Source organism: Monodelphis domestica, chromosome 3 (genome assembly GCF_027887165.1).
Source record: "Monodelphis domestica isolate mMonDom1 chromosome 3, mMonDom1.pri, whole genome shotgun sequence".
NCBI classification, from domain to species: domain Eukaryota; kingdom Metazoa; phylum Chordata; class Mammalia; order Didelphimorphia; family Didelphidae; genus Monodelphis; species Monodelphis domestica.
In genome coordinates this window covers 342,617,056-342,634,002 of record NC_077229.1, presented here as the reverse complement: position 1 = coordinate 342,634,002, position 16,947 = coordinate 342,617,056, and the positions used below count along the sequence as shown (strand labels likewise).

Sequence of the window (16,947 nt, the reverse complement as noted above, 5' to 3'; positions counted from 1 at the left end):
GGAGGACATAGCTTCAAGTAACAACTCTGAGGAACTGGCCATGTGACCTTTTTTTAATTACATTTTTTCCAATTACCTTGAGCTTGGTTACTTAGGCTATCTTCTCTCCAAGACTATAAGTTGCTAAGAAGATTCCAGCCTGATTTGGGAGAGTGAGTTCAATAACCATTGTTAAGGTCCTAGCCTATCTTATTTTGGGTACATTTTTCATTTGTAAAAACAATTTCCCCTATCAGAACTGAATAAATTGAACCAAAATATAAATAAGGAAGAAGTAAGGGAAGTGAATGAAATGTTAGAAAAATTAAAGCTAATAGATATCTGAAGAAAATTGAATAGGGATAAAAAGGAATATATATCTTCTTTTCAGCAGCACATGATACATATACAAAGGTGACTAGGTACTAGGGCATAAAAATATAGCAAACAAAGGCAGAAAAGCAGAAATAATAAGTACAACTTTTTCAGATCATAATGTGATAAAAATTATTATTAATGAGTTCATGGAGATGGAAATTAAAAATAAATTGGAAACTAAGTAATCAATTTTTTCAAAACTGGTGGGTTAAAGAACAAATCATAGAAACAACTACTGATTTTATTGAAGAGAATGACAAGGAGGAGACAACACATCAAAATCTGTGGAATACAGGCAAAGCAGTACTTGGGGGAGGGGGCATGCAGGAATTGATATCCACCACTGCTTTATATCAACAAAATACAGAAAGAAGAGATCAATGAACTGGGCATGCAATTTTTTTAAAAAACTAGGAAAAAACCAAAGCATTTATAAAAACAAGAGTTACCAATTATTCTTATTTAATTCATATACTCTTGTTTTATTTAGGTAGCAATGTATGCATATAAATGTGTACACAGTGTTGTTTCCAAAACAGAAAGTGCATGCACAGGGAGAAAAATAGCACCCTTCTATTTATAGAGCTTAGTTCTTTAATTATAGTCCTTAGTAAAGGGAGTGAAGGATTATTACCTTGGGTTTCTAAGCTGATCACAGACCAGATTTCTAAGAATATATCCTACTCCTTTGAACTTGTGATAGTGCTATCTGTCCAAATTGAATGTATATTATTGCCTTGCTCTTTCTTTCCTGCCCAGAATTCAGGAGGTCACTTAAATCTCCTTAAGAATGAATGTCTTAGAATGGGGTACTAAATTGTATGCAGCTGTTCTAATCCTGTTGCATCAATAAAACTCTTACTGATTACTGGGTGAGTCTCAGTAGAACAACTTCCCCTTTCCCCACTATAGTTTAAAGCAGGGATTCTTAACAGTTTTGTGTGTCACAGACCCCTTTTTCAGTCTGAAGAAGTCAATGGACCCTTTCTCAAAATAATGCTTCTAAATTTCCTAAGGAAATACTAAATTTCAGTTAGAGGTTAGTGAAAAGAAGGATGCATATTTGTATTTTTCTCCATCCAAGTTCATGGACTTCCTAAAATTGACCCAGAGATCCCTTGAGTGTGTTTTCAACTCAGGGTAAGAATCTCTGTTTTATGTTAATCACATAACAAAAATGTTGAATATTAAAAGTGTTTCCTCACATCTCAAGAAACTCAGCTTGAACTAAACTGAAGAACTGAGTTATAGAGGATGAAAGTCAGTAAGAAACTGTTTATAAAATTCTCAGATTCCCATTATAAAAAAATAACAACAAAACCCTTATCTTCTATCTTAGAATTTATACTAATTATCATTTCCAAGGCAGAAAAGCAGTAAGGAATAGGCAACTGGTTATAAATGACTTGCCATGGGTCACTTACCTAGGAAGTATATGAGTTCAAATTTGAATCCAAGACCTCCTGTCTCCAGGCCTGGCTCTTTATCAGCCACCTGGCTGCCTCCTCCATTATGTTTTAAATTGGTTTCTTCATATTTATGAGTGAACTTCATAGAAAGTAGAGTTAAAAGGACTTTATTTTGCTTTCTTTTTTAACAAGTCTTGATAGCAATTTAAAATAAAAGTAAAGGTATTTATAGAAAGATCAGACCCTTAAATAAAATTATACTTGGTTTAAAGCAGGTTTTCTATGACTTTTATTACACATAGGATGAACATTCTCCCCTGTTCTTCTTTCCTTTTTGTGTGTTTTTATTGTATTTTATTAAACAAGTTCATTTAAAAAGTCAGTATTTGACATCTAGTACAAAAACTGATAATGTTTTAACTATGTTTTTATTTTTGCATTTAATTCATCATTTTTTAATTTTTTCATTATATATATTTTTTTCTTTTTTAATAGAAAATAAAACCCTAAATACAGAGCTTCATAGTTCAGGAAAACAAATTCCCACATTGTCTGTTTAAAAACATGTCTTTTTCTGCCAAGTTTATCTTTCCACTCGGCTTAGATTTTCATCCCCTCCACATACTCTTTAATCAAGCAACACTCTTGCTGTTCTTTGCACAAAATGATGCCAAGCTTTTTCTCTGGCCATCTCTCATGCATGGAATTTTCTCTCTCTTCATTTCTGCCTCCTAGCTTCCCTGACTTCCTTCAAGACTCAGCTAAAGCCCCACTTTCTGCAAGGAGCCTTTTTAGTCTTTAATCTTAGTGCCTTCCTTCTAAAAATGCCCCAACTTATCCTTCATATCTTGTTTATACCATCCTTTTTAGCTTCCTTTTGTATGTTGTCTTCTCTACTAGACTGTGAGCTCCTTGAGAATAAGGACAATCTTTTTGCCTTTATTTGTTTGGCATATTATTTGGCATCATGCCTAACACATAGTAGGTGTTTAACAATTGCTAGTTGGCTGACCAACACTGTATTTTAATTTAAATTCATCACCTCTCAATCAGGTAAGTAGTATGTCATCACACAATAAAATATTATTATATATTATGTATTATCTACTCTGTTTTAGTCTCTGTTCTAAAATCTGGAGAAACACATAAGAAAAAGAAAGTCACTGCCCTCAAGGAGCTCAGAGTCCAAAGGGGGAAGACAAGACATAAAAGGAAGCTAAAAGACAGGGTGGAGAAGAGGGATGGAGAAGGTACCAGGGATCAGGGGAATGATGATAGTGGAATCAAATCTAAGGAAGAGAAGTTGATAGGAAATGAAGAATTGGCTGGGCTTCTGGACCTTCTTTATTTGAAAATTTGGGAAGGATATTTTTCTCCTCTTTTCAGCCATCCATTCACAGGGTCAGAGGCTACTGAAGGGCCAAGAAGTCCAAGATCAGTCTTACAGTCTCTGGGATGATGCGTTTTCTGGTCCATTCTTTTGGACTCATGGTTTACCATTGCTTTGCTTGGAGTTCTAAAGTTTTTCAGCCTTGCTTCAAAAAGATGTTATCATTTTATAAGGTCTTGTTCTTCTCACTTCTCTCTGATTAGTTCACAGGGCTCTTCTCAGTTTCCTCTGAAATTGTCAAGTCAAAAGGATAGTATCTATTATTTTCATTTTTTATTAAAACCCTAACTTACTATCCCAGTAACAACTCTAAAGCAGAAGGGCCAGGACTAGACAAAAGGAGTTAAATGATTTGTCCAGGGTCGCACAGTTAGGAAGTATCAGAGGTCAGATTTGAACTCAGGTCCTCCCAACTCAAGGCCTGGCTCTATATCCACATAAAGAATAACAGCAGAAAGAAAACATCAGATTCAATATGGTGCAATAAAATGTTAGATCAGGGTCAGAGGAGTGGAGTTCAGATTTCAGTTCTGCCATTTACTAGTTTTGGGACCTTGGGCAAATCACCTAATCTCTCTGTGTCTCTACTTCTTCAGCTGTAAAATAAGTGACTTAAACCAGATAACTTCTAAGGTTCCTTACAGTTCAAAAACCTTAGCTCATAGAGTGGCCAAAGACTTATTTCCTAACTTTCTTTCTTAAGACTTACATCAGATATTCACATTAGAGTTCCTCTGATAGACCTCCATTGTTTATCACAGTTCTTGGCACATAAAAGGTACTTAACAAAATTGGCTAATTTCATGCTTTCTCCTTAGAGTACGGTAGTATTTCCCTAAAAGTCACAACCTCATATTAAATGGTCTGTTTTTGGAGAATGCCTAAATTATGCAGTTCTACACATATCTAGCAAGCTGAATAAGAGTGAGGATGACATACTTAGATGTCATATATGACTTTCTCTTCCTTTCTTGTTTTATTTTTGTAAGATCAGTTTCAAAGTAAATTTTTACAAGTCAGACTTTATATTATTTCAGTCCTGTAATTCATCAGTAGAGATATATTCACCAGCAATGCAGGCTATAACCTTGTTCACAATCTATCTGTGATTGTTGCTAGAATAAATGACTGAGTGAATAAATGAATGAAAAAAAAATTTTAATATGTAGTTCTAGATTTTTCTCCTCCATACACCCTCCTGTATTTCACTTTTCCAGAATAAGGTAAATGGCATTAACTTAAGCCTCCACAAATGTGTTGGACCAACAGAAGGATTTGGTTTAACATTTACTTTAATTGAAGGTAAATACACAGCCTTTAAAGTCTAATTGCAGTGTTCAAAAACAATAACCTTGAATCACTGACCCCACATGTACATTAAGTAGCAAAATGACCTCATAGCTCTCCTCAAATGGTTCAGCTTCACCATTTTCCCACCAGGCCTTAATTAAACAGAGAATCATGTAAGGTCACTACATATGAATAAAGTAGAAAGTTAGGAGACTACTCTAATCCCATTGGCATTTCTTTTTGTGTTCAGAATTACATGTTTTTTTGAAAGATACTTAAGAGTTCCATTTCACAGTTGACTGCATTTTCTAAGTGTTGAAGTTAGGCAATTTGCCATTTCTTAAAGCTCACTAGGCAGCCCTTTTAGGGTATATCATAGGGCCCAAAAACCCTGGGGGAAATACACCACCATAAAAAAAAGTGATTATTCAGGGATAAGGAAAATGGTGGATATAGTTGAAAATAAGATACAGTCACATATAAATTCTCTAACCCACTTTTTTCCCCCAGAGATATAATACAAATGCACTCTTCAACTCTGGCCACTTATCTCAGAAATGCACTACCAATCACAGAAAAAACTGAGTTTGAAAGTACTAACTTCCTCTGGGAGTATTCTTTGAAGTTGTGAAGGAAATGCCTGAAAGGACCCCCTTTTTGAGGCAAATTTGTTGCCTCAATTGAAAGCTCAAGGAAAAAAAAACTAGTAAAAGATGAGACTTGGCAATACTTGTCAAGTTGATAGGCCAAGTAGCTGTAAGGAAAATAATTTCAAATCGAGGGGTAGATCTGAGAAGCAGACAGGAAATGATTCTATTTATCTGTGGACCTGAGTGGCTAAGAAGAAAAGAGCTGAGTTTACTTCAGCAGGAGAAAGAGGATGAATTAGCTAGAAAGGAGAAGGGCTCTTAGCATCAGAGTGAGATGAAAAGTCTGCTGAATAGAAGAGGAGTGAAAACCTACAGTACCTAGAAGAGACAATGTAATGCTTTTAACCTGGTACAGACTGAGTAGAAGGAGACTGTGCCTCCAAATATACCTGTACTAGATAAAAGCATATTGAATCATAAGGTAACTAGCTGGTTCCACAAAATTACAGCTTCAAGGAAAATAACATTATAGAGAATAGTTAGTATCACAGGAAAAAAATAGTTGTAGACAGGCTTAAAACTTATTTCCAGCAAAATATACATAATGAAATTGAGAAGAGCCTGAGGAAGAAAATGGCTTCATCTAGGGTATTTTGCCCCTTTGCCTTTTCATTTATTTGCACAGAAGCCAAAAAGAATCATGGGATTGGTGAGAGGAAAAAAAGGAACCCAAAACCCAAAGCACACTTGGATTTTTATTAAAAAGGAAGCTCTTAAAATGATTCTGAAAGGGTGCAGTCTGACAATTAATTATACATTAAAAAGGAGTCATGAGGATTTATTGACTCTAAATCAGATAACAATTTGGAACAGAGAACATGACTTTGGTCAGAAAAGGAAGACACTGTCTAGTTTTGCTTCAAAGCTGGCTACCTGTCCTACACTCCAAAAGAACGTAGATCTTGATCCATCAAGACATGTCTGTCCTTTTGGATGGGAAAATTTTTTATTATAACCTATGTTCTGACAATTGAAAGACTCTCCTTTTAGGAAGAAAATCGCACCTCAGGGTTTTTTTCCCTAGTCTGAATGGGTCTAAGTCCATAAGCGAGCCGAAGTCCCCACGCTTTAAGTTAAAAGAGATGACAAAGACTAGTCTTCTGGGGCTAAGGTAGCATTTCAGCTGAGAAATCTAGCTGCAGCTGGAAACTGAAAGCAGAGAGAATTCCCACAAAATTGTGCCAGCTTGTACACAGTTGCTGCCTGGCAACAACTGGCTATAGAGTTGAACTGAGGCAAAGCATTGAAGAATGAGAGTAACTGACTATAGCAAATCCTTCGAGCTCAGGATCCAAATTTTCCCTGCCACCATAATATCTACTACACCAACTATCATACAGTTTGTTTTGACCCGGCAGACACTTCATAAAAAATAACCAGACAATCCCTCCTATAATAGCATAACTGTCCAAAATCAGTTCATTTCTTCTTAAGAAAAAGGGATAATGTATCCTTTAGCTCTGGCAGTATGTGTGACTTCAAACGCTAATTGTCTGCAATTAGAGTTGCATTGCTTCTCCAGGGAGACTGTTATTTACATTGTACTCCTAAATACTGCTCTTCCAGTTCTGCTTTCTTTACTGTTTCATCTTATATGTGGCTTCTTATGACTCCCTAAATTCTTATTGGTTACTCCTTCTGGAAGGAAAATTAATATTGTGTTATGTTCAATGATTATAATTAGTTCAACTATTCCTTATTCATCCCTTAAAGCATCTCTAGGTGGGACAGCAGATAGAATCCTGGGCTTGAAATCAGGAAGACTCATCTTCATGAGTTCAAATCTAGCCTCAGACACTTGCTGTGTGACCTGGGCAATTCACTGGTTGTCTCAATTCCTCATCTGTAAAATGAGCTGGAGAAGGAAATGGCAAACCACTCCAATATCTCTGCCAAAAAAACTCCAAATGGGGTCACAAAGAGTTGGACACAACTGAACAAGAAAAACTTGGGAAATTACACAACTGTAACTATTTAACAACAACAACAAAAAAAAACAAAACACGTTCTACAAACATCTAGAGGGGTAGAGTAAGACAATCAATGAAAGACTTTGAACTAGCATCCCTTAAACCCAGAGATACAAAAGTCAAAAACCTGCAAACTATTTTAAAAGCTTTTTTAAAGCACTTTGAGCGGTTTCCCCCCTTTGTGTTCTACAAATATAGGTGGTGCATTAACTTGACCATTCCATCAAATTAATGGTCAACTCCTAGGGCATTAACTTGAGCATTAATTTCTTCTGTGTTTACCAGTTGAGTAAAATATTAACTCTTTCTAGTGAATAGAGCTGCTTCTGAGAGTTGAGAGCTCTGTTTGTTAATGAATTATTTGTGTTTAATATCTCAGTGATCTTCCACAATCTGATTATAGTGGGTTTTTTAGGTGAGGGTTTTACAATGCCTTTCTGTGAAAGGTCAGTCTCACAGAATGGTGGACTAGGAATCAATAAACATCTATTAAACACTTACTATGTACCAGGTACCGATGCTCCAAGTGCTAAAATTGGGGAGATTTTGAATTCTGTCTCTCATACTTACTGACCCTACTTCTTTGGGAAAGTCACTTAATCCTCTCAATCTCAGTTTCCTCATCTTAAAAGATGCATGAAATTTGTGTCATTGACCTCACAATGTTCTTATGAAGATTATTACCTTATATAAATTATATAATCATATTATATATTATATAAAATTATATAAATAAATATTGATCAGAGAGTAGAGTGAAAGGATCTATATATACAAATACTCTATACTCCATTCCCTCAGGATGCAAATAACATGATTCTCAAAATGCAAGAAAAGTGAAAAAACATGGCCCAAAGTAAAAAATAAAAATAAAACAAAAATTGAAGATCAACTCAATAATCTTTCATTTGTGGCATCCTTTGTCCTAGTCCTGCATTCTTTTATTTTCCATACTTTGAAAACTGGTCAGGGATAATCCTATGTCCCTATACCTGTAAATGCCTTATCACCACATGTGGAGGAGAGCTTTTTCTAGTCCCAGGGCAAGGAAAGGCCCCATAAGTCTGAATGTTGCTACCTTTGGTTCCCCTCTTCCAAAACCCAGTAGCCAGATAGCCTTCGCTACCAAACAGAAGAAAATGGGGAGCCAATAGAATGAAGTAGAAAAAAGTGGAGTAGTGATACAAATTCAAGTTTCCTAGAGCACTCCTCTCCTCAGTAACTCAACTTGCTTCACTCTACAACTAATTCTTATTAAGAGTAGTTATTCTAGGGACTCAGAGTAGTCATTTGCAAACATTATTGTAGAGTTCTGAAGAGAGGGATTATAAAGGGTGAAGGAACAGTCTAATTATCATGGAAACTCTGCCTCAATGCCCTTATTTCTCATTCTCACCCTCTAAGTCCCTGGACTTTGTTCATTCTTGCTATCTCACACTGTTTCTAAGGGATAGAAAGATAGAGAGATGTTGTTCAGTTTGTTTTTTTCTGTTATGTCTGACTCTTCATGACCTCATCTGGGGGTTTCTTGGCAAAGACAATAAAGTGGTTTGCCATTTCTAGCACATTTTACAGTTGAGGAAATTGAGGCAATACAAAGTTTAAGCAATTTGCTCAGGGCCACACAGTCTGAATTCAGATTTGAACTCCTGATGAGGAGTCTTCCTAACTCTAAGTCCAGCATTTTATCCACTGCGGGGTTTGTACCCCAAAGAGATAATAAGGAAAAAGACTTGTGCAAGAATATTCATAGCTACGCTCTTTGTGGTGGCCAAAAATTGGAAAATGAGGGGATGCCCTTCAATTGGGGAATGGCTGAACAAATTGTGGCATATGTTGGTGATGGAATACTATCGTGTGCAAAGGAATAATGAACTGGAGGAATTCCATGTGAACTAGAACAACCTATAGGAATTGATGCAGAGTGAAAGGAGCAGATGGCTTAGTAAAGTGGCTGGATCTAAAACCAAGAAGACTCATCAAACTGGATAAAAATCTGATGTCAGACATTCACTATGTGACCATGGGTAAGTCACCTAATCCTGTTTTGCTTCAGTTTCCTTATATGTAAAGTGAACTGGAGAAGAAAAAGGCAAAATACTCCAGTATTTTTACCAAGACAAACACAAATGGAATCAATAAAGAGTTAGATATATCCAGCCATACCCACCACTGGATTTGTACCTCAAAGAAATAAGAAGGAAAAATATGTGTACAAAAATATTTATAGTCGCACTCTTCATGGTGGCCAAAAATTGGAAAATGAGGGGATGCCCTTCAATTGGGGAATGGCTGAACAAACTGTGGTATATGTTAGGGATGGAATACTATTGTGCTCAAAGAAATAATAAAGGGGAGGAATTCCATGGAGACTGGAACAACCTCCAGGAAGTGATGCAGAGTGAGAGGAGCAGAGCCAGGAGAACATTGTACACAGAAACTAATACACTGTGGTGCAATCAATTGTAATGGACTTCTCTATTAGTAGCAATGCAGTGATCCAGAACTATTTGGAGGGACATATGAGAAAGAACACTATCCACATCCAGAGGAAGAACTGTGGGAAAAGAAACACAAAAGAAAAACAACTCTTTGATTCCCTGGGTCAATGGGGATATGACTGGGAAAATAGACTCTAAAAGATCATCCTAAAGTAAATATTAATAATATGGAAATAGTTCTTAATCAATGACACATGTTAAACCCAGTGGAATTACACGTCAGATATCGGAGTGGGGCGGGGGTAGGAGAGGGAAAGAACATGAGTCTTTCAACCATGGAAAAATATTCTAAATCACCTAATTAAAATTTTCAAAAAAAAAGAAGAAAATATAGCACTTATTTACATAACTGTTATTTGTGTTTAAAACTTTATAGGAACATAAGCATAGAAGAACTCTTTAAAAGAAAGGTCTAACATTATTTGAAATGGTAAAACCCTAGAAAATTTTTACCATCTAAACAAAGACAAAACACTCTCTCTCTCCATCTAATATTATTTGACATAGGTCTAAGAACTTTAGCTAAGGGAAGAATATAAAGAATACAGGAAAAGGTATTGAGTGATAATACACGAACAACCCAGTGGAATTGCTTGTCAGCTCCAGGAGTGGGGAGGGAAGAAGAGAAGGAGAGAGCAGTAACCATTGGAAAATACTTTAAAAATAAATCAATTAATTAAAAAAAAAAAACAAGGAAACAAGCTTAAAGATAAACATTGACAAAGAAAAGACAAAATTATTCCTATTTAAGGATGGCAAAGAATGACAAAATCCTCAAAAATATGAGGATCAACAAAGGAATGAATTGGGATATTACTAGCTTCTGCAAGGTGGCAGAATGCAAAATAAACCCACAAAAGTTACCAGCATTTATATATAATACTAACAAAATAAAGAAGGAAGAAAAATAAAAAAAATTCAATTAAAAATAACTATAAAATGCATAAAATATTTGGAAGTTGACCTATTACAACAAACACAAGAGTTATAAATATATTTATAAACACTAAAGAAATAGAGGGTTTATATACCTGTTACTTATAATTGGTTCATGACAATGTAACAAAAATTATATTAATACCTACATTAGGTAAAGGGATTTGTCCAAAGTCTGTTAGGAGCAGAACAGGGGGGAAAGCTCCATTTCCTGACTCCCATCCCAGGATTCTTGCCACTATGCAACAAAAAGAAAGGTTTTTGTGACACTACTCTTTCTTGGATCTCTGACCACTGCTCATGAATCTTCATCTAGGTCATGCCTGCTAACCTTGGGTTTCCCAGAGAGCTCTGTCCTGGGTTTTCTTCTTTTTTCTTTCTAAACTACTTCACATGACAATCTAATCAGATCCAAGGATTCAGTTATCATCTCTAGCTGAGAATTCTTAAATCTACTTCTGTAGTCCTAAGCTCTCTGCTGACCTCTAAATACTCATCTCTAACTGCCTAGTGAACATCTCAATAATCTTAGCATGTCCAAAATTGAATTTATTATCTTCGTCTTCCCCCCTCCAAAATCCAGTTTCCCCAGGACTCATGAAGGTGTCACCATCTTTTCGGTCACTAGGCTAACCCCATAGGAGGAGTCCTCCATTCCTTTCTCTCTCACTCTCCTCAGAGTCATATCCAATTTGCTGCCAAGACCTGAAGACTTTACTCACTTTACTCAAGATCTCACATGTGCACTCCCATCTCTCCTCTGACACTTCCACTCTGCTAGCATAATCCCTCATTGCCTCACCTGTTAATTGTAATGGCCTGCTGGTTGTTCTGCCTGCCAGGGATCTCTTAACCACTTCAGTCCATTTTCTACTCCATTGCTAGTGGTAAATCTTTACCACAGGTCTTACTATGCCACCCTCTGTAAACTGCAGTGGCTCCCTATCACCTCCAGGATTAAATATAAAATCTTCTCATGTCATAACTTGCTCCACCCCCCCTCACCTTCCAGCCTTCTTACATGCCTGCATGCACATACACGCAGCTATCTAGTGAGACTGACCTCATTGTTAATGTATGAATAAGACATTCTACCACCCAGGAATTTTTATTGGCTGTTCCCCATGTCTGGAATGCTCCACCTCCTCATTCCTGCCACATAACTTGCCAGGCTTCCTTCAAATCCTAGCTAAAATCTCATTTTCTGGAGGAAGCCTTTGCCAATTCCTCCTACTAGTGCCTTCTCTCTTTTAATACCTCTAATTTATCATCTGAATATCTTGTTTGTACATAGTATTTTTGCATATTGTGTCCCACATTAGACCATGAGCTCCTTGAGAACAATGACTGTCTTTTGCCCTTCTTTGTATCTCAAGAACTTAGCACAGCAATTGGCACATAGTAGGTACTTATTATAAACTGAATATCAATTGGTTTGGTCAGGCAAGGACTCAAAGAAAAGAATAAAGGGATCAGGAGACAGAATCGAGAGGGGGGAAAAGCAAGCAATTCTGAGTTCAAAGGTATACAGGCAGTGAAGTATTTTTGTCTTTTAAATGGAGATTTTGTTCAAAGAGAAAATGAAAAGAGAAAGCACTAGCTTCATCAGGACCTGTGACACTAAGAGAAAGTAAATTATCTGTCAGGGGTGAGGTCAGAATGGAAAAATCTGAACCGGTACATTAAGTTATGCCAAGTGGATTCTGTGACTAAGCTAAGTATCTATAATTTGCATATTTGTATATGCCTCATGCCCCCAAATTAACCTCTTGTAATAAAGTGGATTTAGCTCTCTAAATGGTTGACTAAGCATGGGAAGTGCAAAGGAAGGGCTTGGGGTGGGTAGAGCAAAGAATTGTGTAGTAATGCTATAGTCCCAAGGTTACAATCTAAAAAAAAAAAAGATTCTTATTTTTCTCTAAATAGACTTATTTTTTTATTAAATGTTATTTTTAATTGGCAAAAATAGATTTCTTTGCCATACAACCCACATTTAAAAAAGAAAACAAAATCCTTGTAGCAAATATGCATAGTCAAACAAAACAAATTCCTACATTGGCCATGTCCAAAAATACTTGTCTTATTCTAGGCAGCTAGGTGGTACAGTGGAAAGAGCACTGGACCTAGAGTTAGAAAGATCTGATTTCAAATTCAGCCTCACTAGTTGCATGTCCCTGAACAAGTCATTGTTAATCTCTGCCTCAGTTTGGTATTCAGTTATTTTCAGTCATGTCTGACTCTTTGTGACCCCACTTAGGGTTTTCTTGCCAGTGCCATTTCCTTCTCTAGGTCATTTGACAGATGAGGAAATTGAGGCAAGCAAGATTAGGTGACTTGTACAGGGTCACATGTTAGTAAATGACTGAAGTAAAATTTGAACTCAGGAATGTGAGTCTCCCTGGTTTCAAGTCCAAGCACTCTATACACTGTGCTACCTAGCTACCAGGACTTGTTTTTTGTGTTCTCGTCAAAGACACATAGTAAGAAACTGTCCAATGAAACATTGCTATGAACAGGGCCAAAATAAGAGAGATGGGAAAGGTCAAAATGCATATCATCAGGGAAAAGTATACAATAACACAAACTAGGGGAGACAGGACTCTAATAGCAAGCAGTGTTGCTCTCACTGCAAACTTAGAGAACAGGAGACCCCAAATCTGAAATCCATGGAAGCAGCGATAGCTTCTGGAGCAAAACCCCATTATTCAGAAGTTGTAGCAAGAAATGAGCATTATACCGCATGATGCCAGGCTCTAGCATTATCTAGTAAAAAAGAGATGAATTTGGAGGATACCCCAGGGAGGAAACATGAGGGCATAAGCATAATGGGCAAAAAGGGAGATGGTAGAAAGGAAAAAGAAAACTTTAAAATTTTAGTGGTGGAGAAACAGATAGTTGGGCAAGATGCCAAGGGAAGCAGCTTAAGTACAGAACAAAAGTCTATAATTGAGATGGAGAGAGAAATTGCACTGATAATAGCAGACGTGAAACAAGACATTTATGGTTCACAATACATGGGCACACAAAACTACATGGAGAAAAGCAAGGAACAGATTAAATCCTTTTTGGAAAATTTTTTAGCTTGCAGAATGGATCTTGGCAGTGGAAAATCAAAAGGGGATAGTAAATCGTTCATACAGCACCTTAAGTATCCAGACCATTCTGACAAGATAGCCAAATGAGGCATTGTTGCAAGACACTTTGGAGCTGAAAAAAAGCATACATCTAAGAGGGGAAAGAAAGGAAAATGAGGAGAGAACTAACTTAAATCCAAAAGCCAAAGACTTTTACCCACGAAATCCTATAACACTCAAAGATGTCCTGGGGATGGGTTTAGTACAGATCAATACCAAACTTCCAATGACTGTCTATTCCTTGAACCAGAGGCTGCAAAACAATGTAAGGGAGTGGGAACAGAAGAGTCTTTGATAGTGAAACCTCATCCAAGCAGTTCTCCAACTGAAATTTACATAATCACAAACCTTTCCTCTGAGCAAGCTGTTAAGCTCACAGACAGCTGTGGTCCAAAGTGATACAGAGCTAGTTAATAATAGTATATTGAATGAGGGTGCAATAACTAAAGAGGGAATGGTAGATTGTACTATGACATCTACAAAACCTGAAACATCTACTAGTTATACAAGTACATTACAAACCCTGGGGAAAGAAAGTAAAGATGATCATAGGAAATCTGTGTATATAAACACCATAACAGCTAATTTACAAGAAACTCCGGAACCATATCTTGGGGCAGAAGTGGGAGAACAAAAGCACAAACCTCTCACTGATATAGGGGCAAGTGAATCTGTATTGAAGTCATTCCCAGAAGATACCATAATAGAAGGAATGGTTTCTATGTCAACAGATTCACAAGAGGGAGTAGATAAACAAGAACCTGATCCAAAAGATATGGTAGAACCTGTGCACTCTAGTAACATAATAGTAAATCTGCAGGAAGCAGTAAACCCATAAGAATCAAATTTGTCACCACAGAACACATAATTAGAATATATTACTGGGCCACAGATAGAAAAAGAATTGGGAAATACTGAAATAGGGTCAGACCAAGACACAAAACCTGGGTTAACATCACCTGACACAGAATTACAATAGGTCACTGAATGAAAGCTAATGAAAGACCTGGAGAGTACAGAAATAGGTTACCAAGAGTCAGACTCAGACCCAGATGATTCAGTACCAAATGGTATAATAATAGTTGAACAGAAAAGTGATGAAGAACAGGAACCCTATGAGTATATCAAGCTCTATGATAAAGTTCACAAAGATTTAGATGAATGGGACACAAATTGGCATAGTGAACACCTGAATTCAGAACAAACAAGTTTTTTCTGACTGATTCTGATTCAGTAATTAAAAACATGGGAAACTCTTTATCAGTAGAGGAAATACTGTTACAGGAGTCAGTAGTAATGAAGAATTTTGTAAGAAATATGACTTAGGGAACAGTGACACTGAATTGGAAGTAATATGATATAGAACTGGGTAACAGAACTGGTTTGAGTTCTATAGGGCAGCAAAACCACACAAAACCTTATAAGAACCCAGACTGGTACTAGGAATAAGATCTGGCACTTAATCCATGAAGTTACCTTCATCAAATCAGGAAAAACCCTAAGCCCAGAGTGACAATCCTTAGCTAAAAAAAAAAAAAACTGAGACAAGTCCATGAACCCCAGTAAATGTAGATGAGAAATATCCAAGATGCTATTGAAGCATCTTGCCCAAACAAAATTATTACATGAAATCTAAATAGAATAATGCCCAAGACAGATAGTATAAATTTGGGTTAGTTAGATTAGGGAAGATTAGTGTAGCCTGTGAAACACAGGAGAAGTGGTTCCTTGTGGAACCTGGGAGTTTATTTGGGTGGATTTAGAATCCCTTAGAATTATTAAACCTATATATGTATTTCAATCTCAAGCCTAGACTAAAATATCATTAACCTCTACAATCAACCAGATAGGAAGAGAATAATCACCTTACAATCACACATTAGGAAAGTTACCTACATTCATTACATTAAAAAAAAAAAATCTCACTTGCACACATGAGGATGGCACAAACATCCTGTATAAAGTTTCACTCACATGCATAAAAATGTTCACTCTTACATGCACGCACACATTAATCTTACACATACGCATGATCCTGTAGTTCTGGATACCTGAGATCATCTTTCAACATGAGACGACAGGCAAGTATATATCCTGTAAAGGAGAAAGCACCCCAGACCTGTGACAAACTTCAAGCAATACAAAAGGATGGAAGATACATGGACAAATGGAAAGAACTTTGAATCAAAGACATTATGGGGAATGAACTTCAGGAAAATGGGTCACATAAGATTAATTGCTGATCATATTAACTTCACATATATGGAAGTACATCCACATATACATTGGAATAAATATGCATCAACCATGAAATATCTAGAACACGAACAAATTTCACATTGACATTAGGGACTATGCTGTAAATAAGGACAGCCCATGAATTTTATCTCTAAATAGATCTGTAGTACCAGAAGATATATATGTATATATGTATATAAATAAAATGTGAAATATGTAAATGTGCAAAAATAGCAGACATGTATATATATATGCATATATATGTATATATATAGCATAATAATGATCTAATCCAGTAATATAGATAGAAAGGAGAGTTAAAATACTAACCGTTGACAGGGACAGAGTAGTTATGGGATGAAAAGGGAATATTGTAACTAGAGAGGTAACATAGGGACAGAATAAATCAGATTTCATGTAGATACAAGTTAATATATATGTATATATACACACCTATAAATGTTATGAATTGTTACATTGGAATTAACATTATATAAGGCATGAGATAGTTCAATTTTAGCTAAGGTTCGAATTTTATATTGATTGCAATAGGAATGACTTTTGTATTAAGAAATTGTTATATTGTAAAAATTTTGTTGGCACATAATCCTAACCCTCTTCCCACAATTCAGTTTTAGCATAAGATAGGAACTTGGATCAGCAAATAGACAGATTAGGATAAGATTTATTATTTTGGGAGGGGGGAGGTTAGATGGGTTAGATTAAGTAGCATAGATAGATTAGAATAGACATAGAAGATAAGTAACTGGCGTGGGCCAGGGTGGCACCATGCGAACAACAGGAAATAGAGGATTTGTGATAGAGGCTGGCACTAGAGGAAAAAGTGCCAAGCTGAAGAGTATGTGAAATTGATCACCTCAATGGGGGAGGGGCCACAGAAGTAAAATTCTGAGGAGAGAAGACTCTGACTGGGAGAGCAGTGAGGGTCTCTCCGTCTTAAGACTTCGAAGGGAGAAGGTGGGAAAAAGATTTTCTCCAGAGGGTTACCCACTTTTGCTGCTGGTGACTGGAAATCCTTCCCCACAACACTTCCCAATTGAAGGGACTTTCT

General features: G+C 36.5%; 1 long non-coding RNA gene across 1 annotated transcript in view; it reads right to left on the bottom strand.

Annotated features, from left to right (window-relative positions):
• The window catches only part of LOC103092995 (uncharacterized), a 59,491-nt gene that overhangs the window by 2,627 nt on the left and 39,917 nt on the right, over positions 1–16,947 (bottom strand). The window contains exon 2 of the long non-coding RNA XR_008917763.1: positions 1,782–3,384. This is a non-coding gene — a long non-coding RNA (uncharacterized LOC103092995). The remainder of the gene's footprint in view (positions 1–1,781; positions 3,385–16,947) is intronic.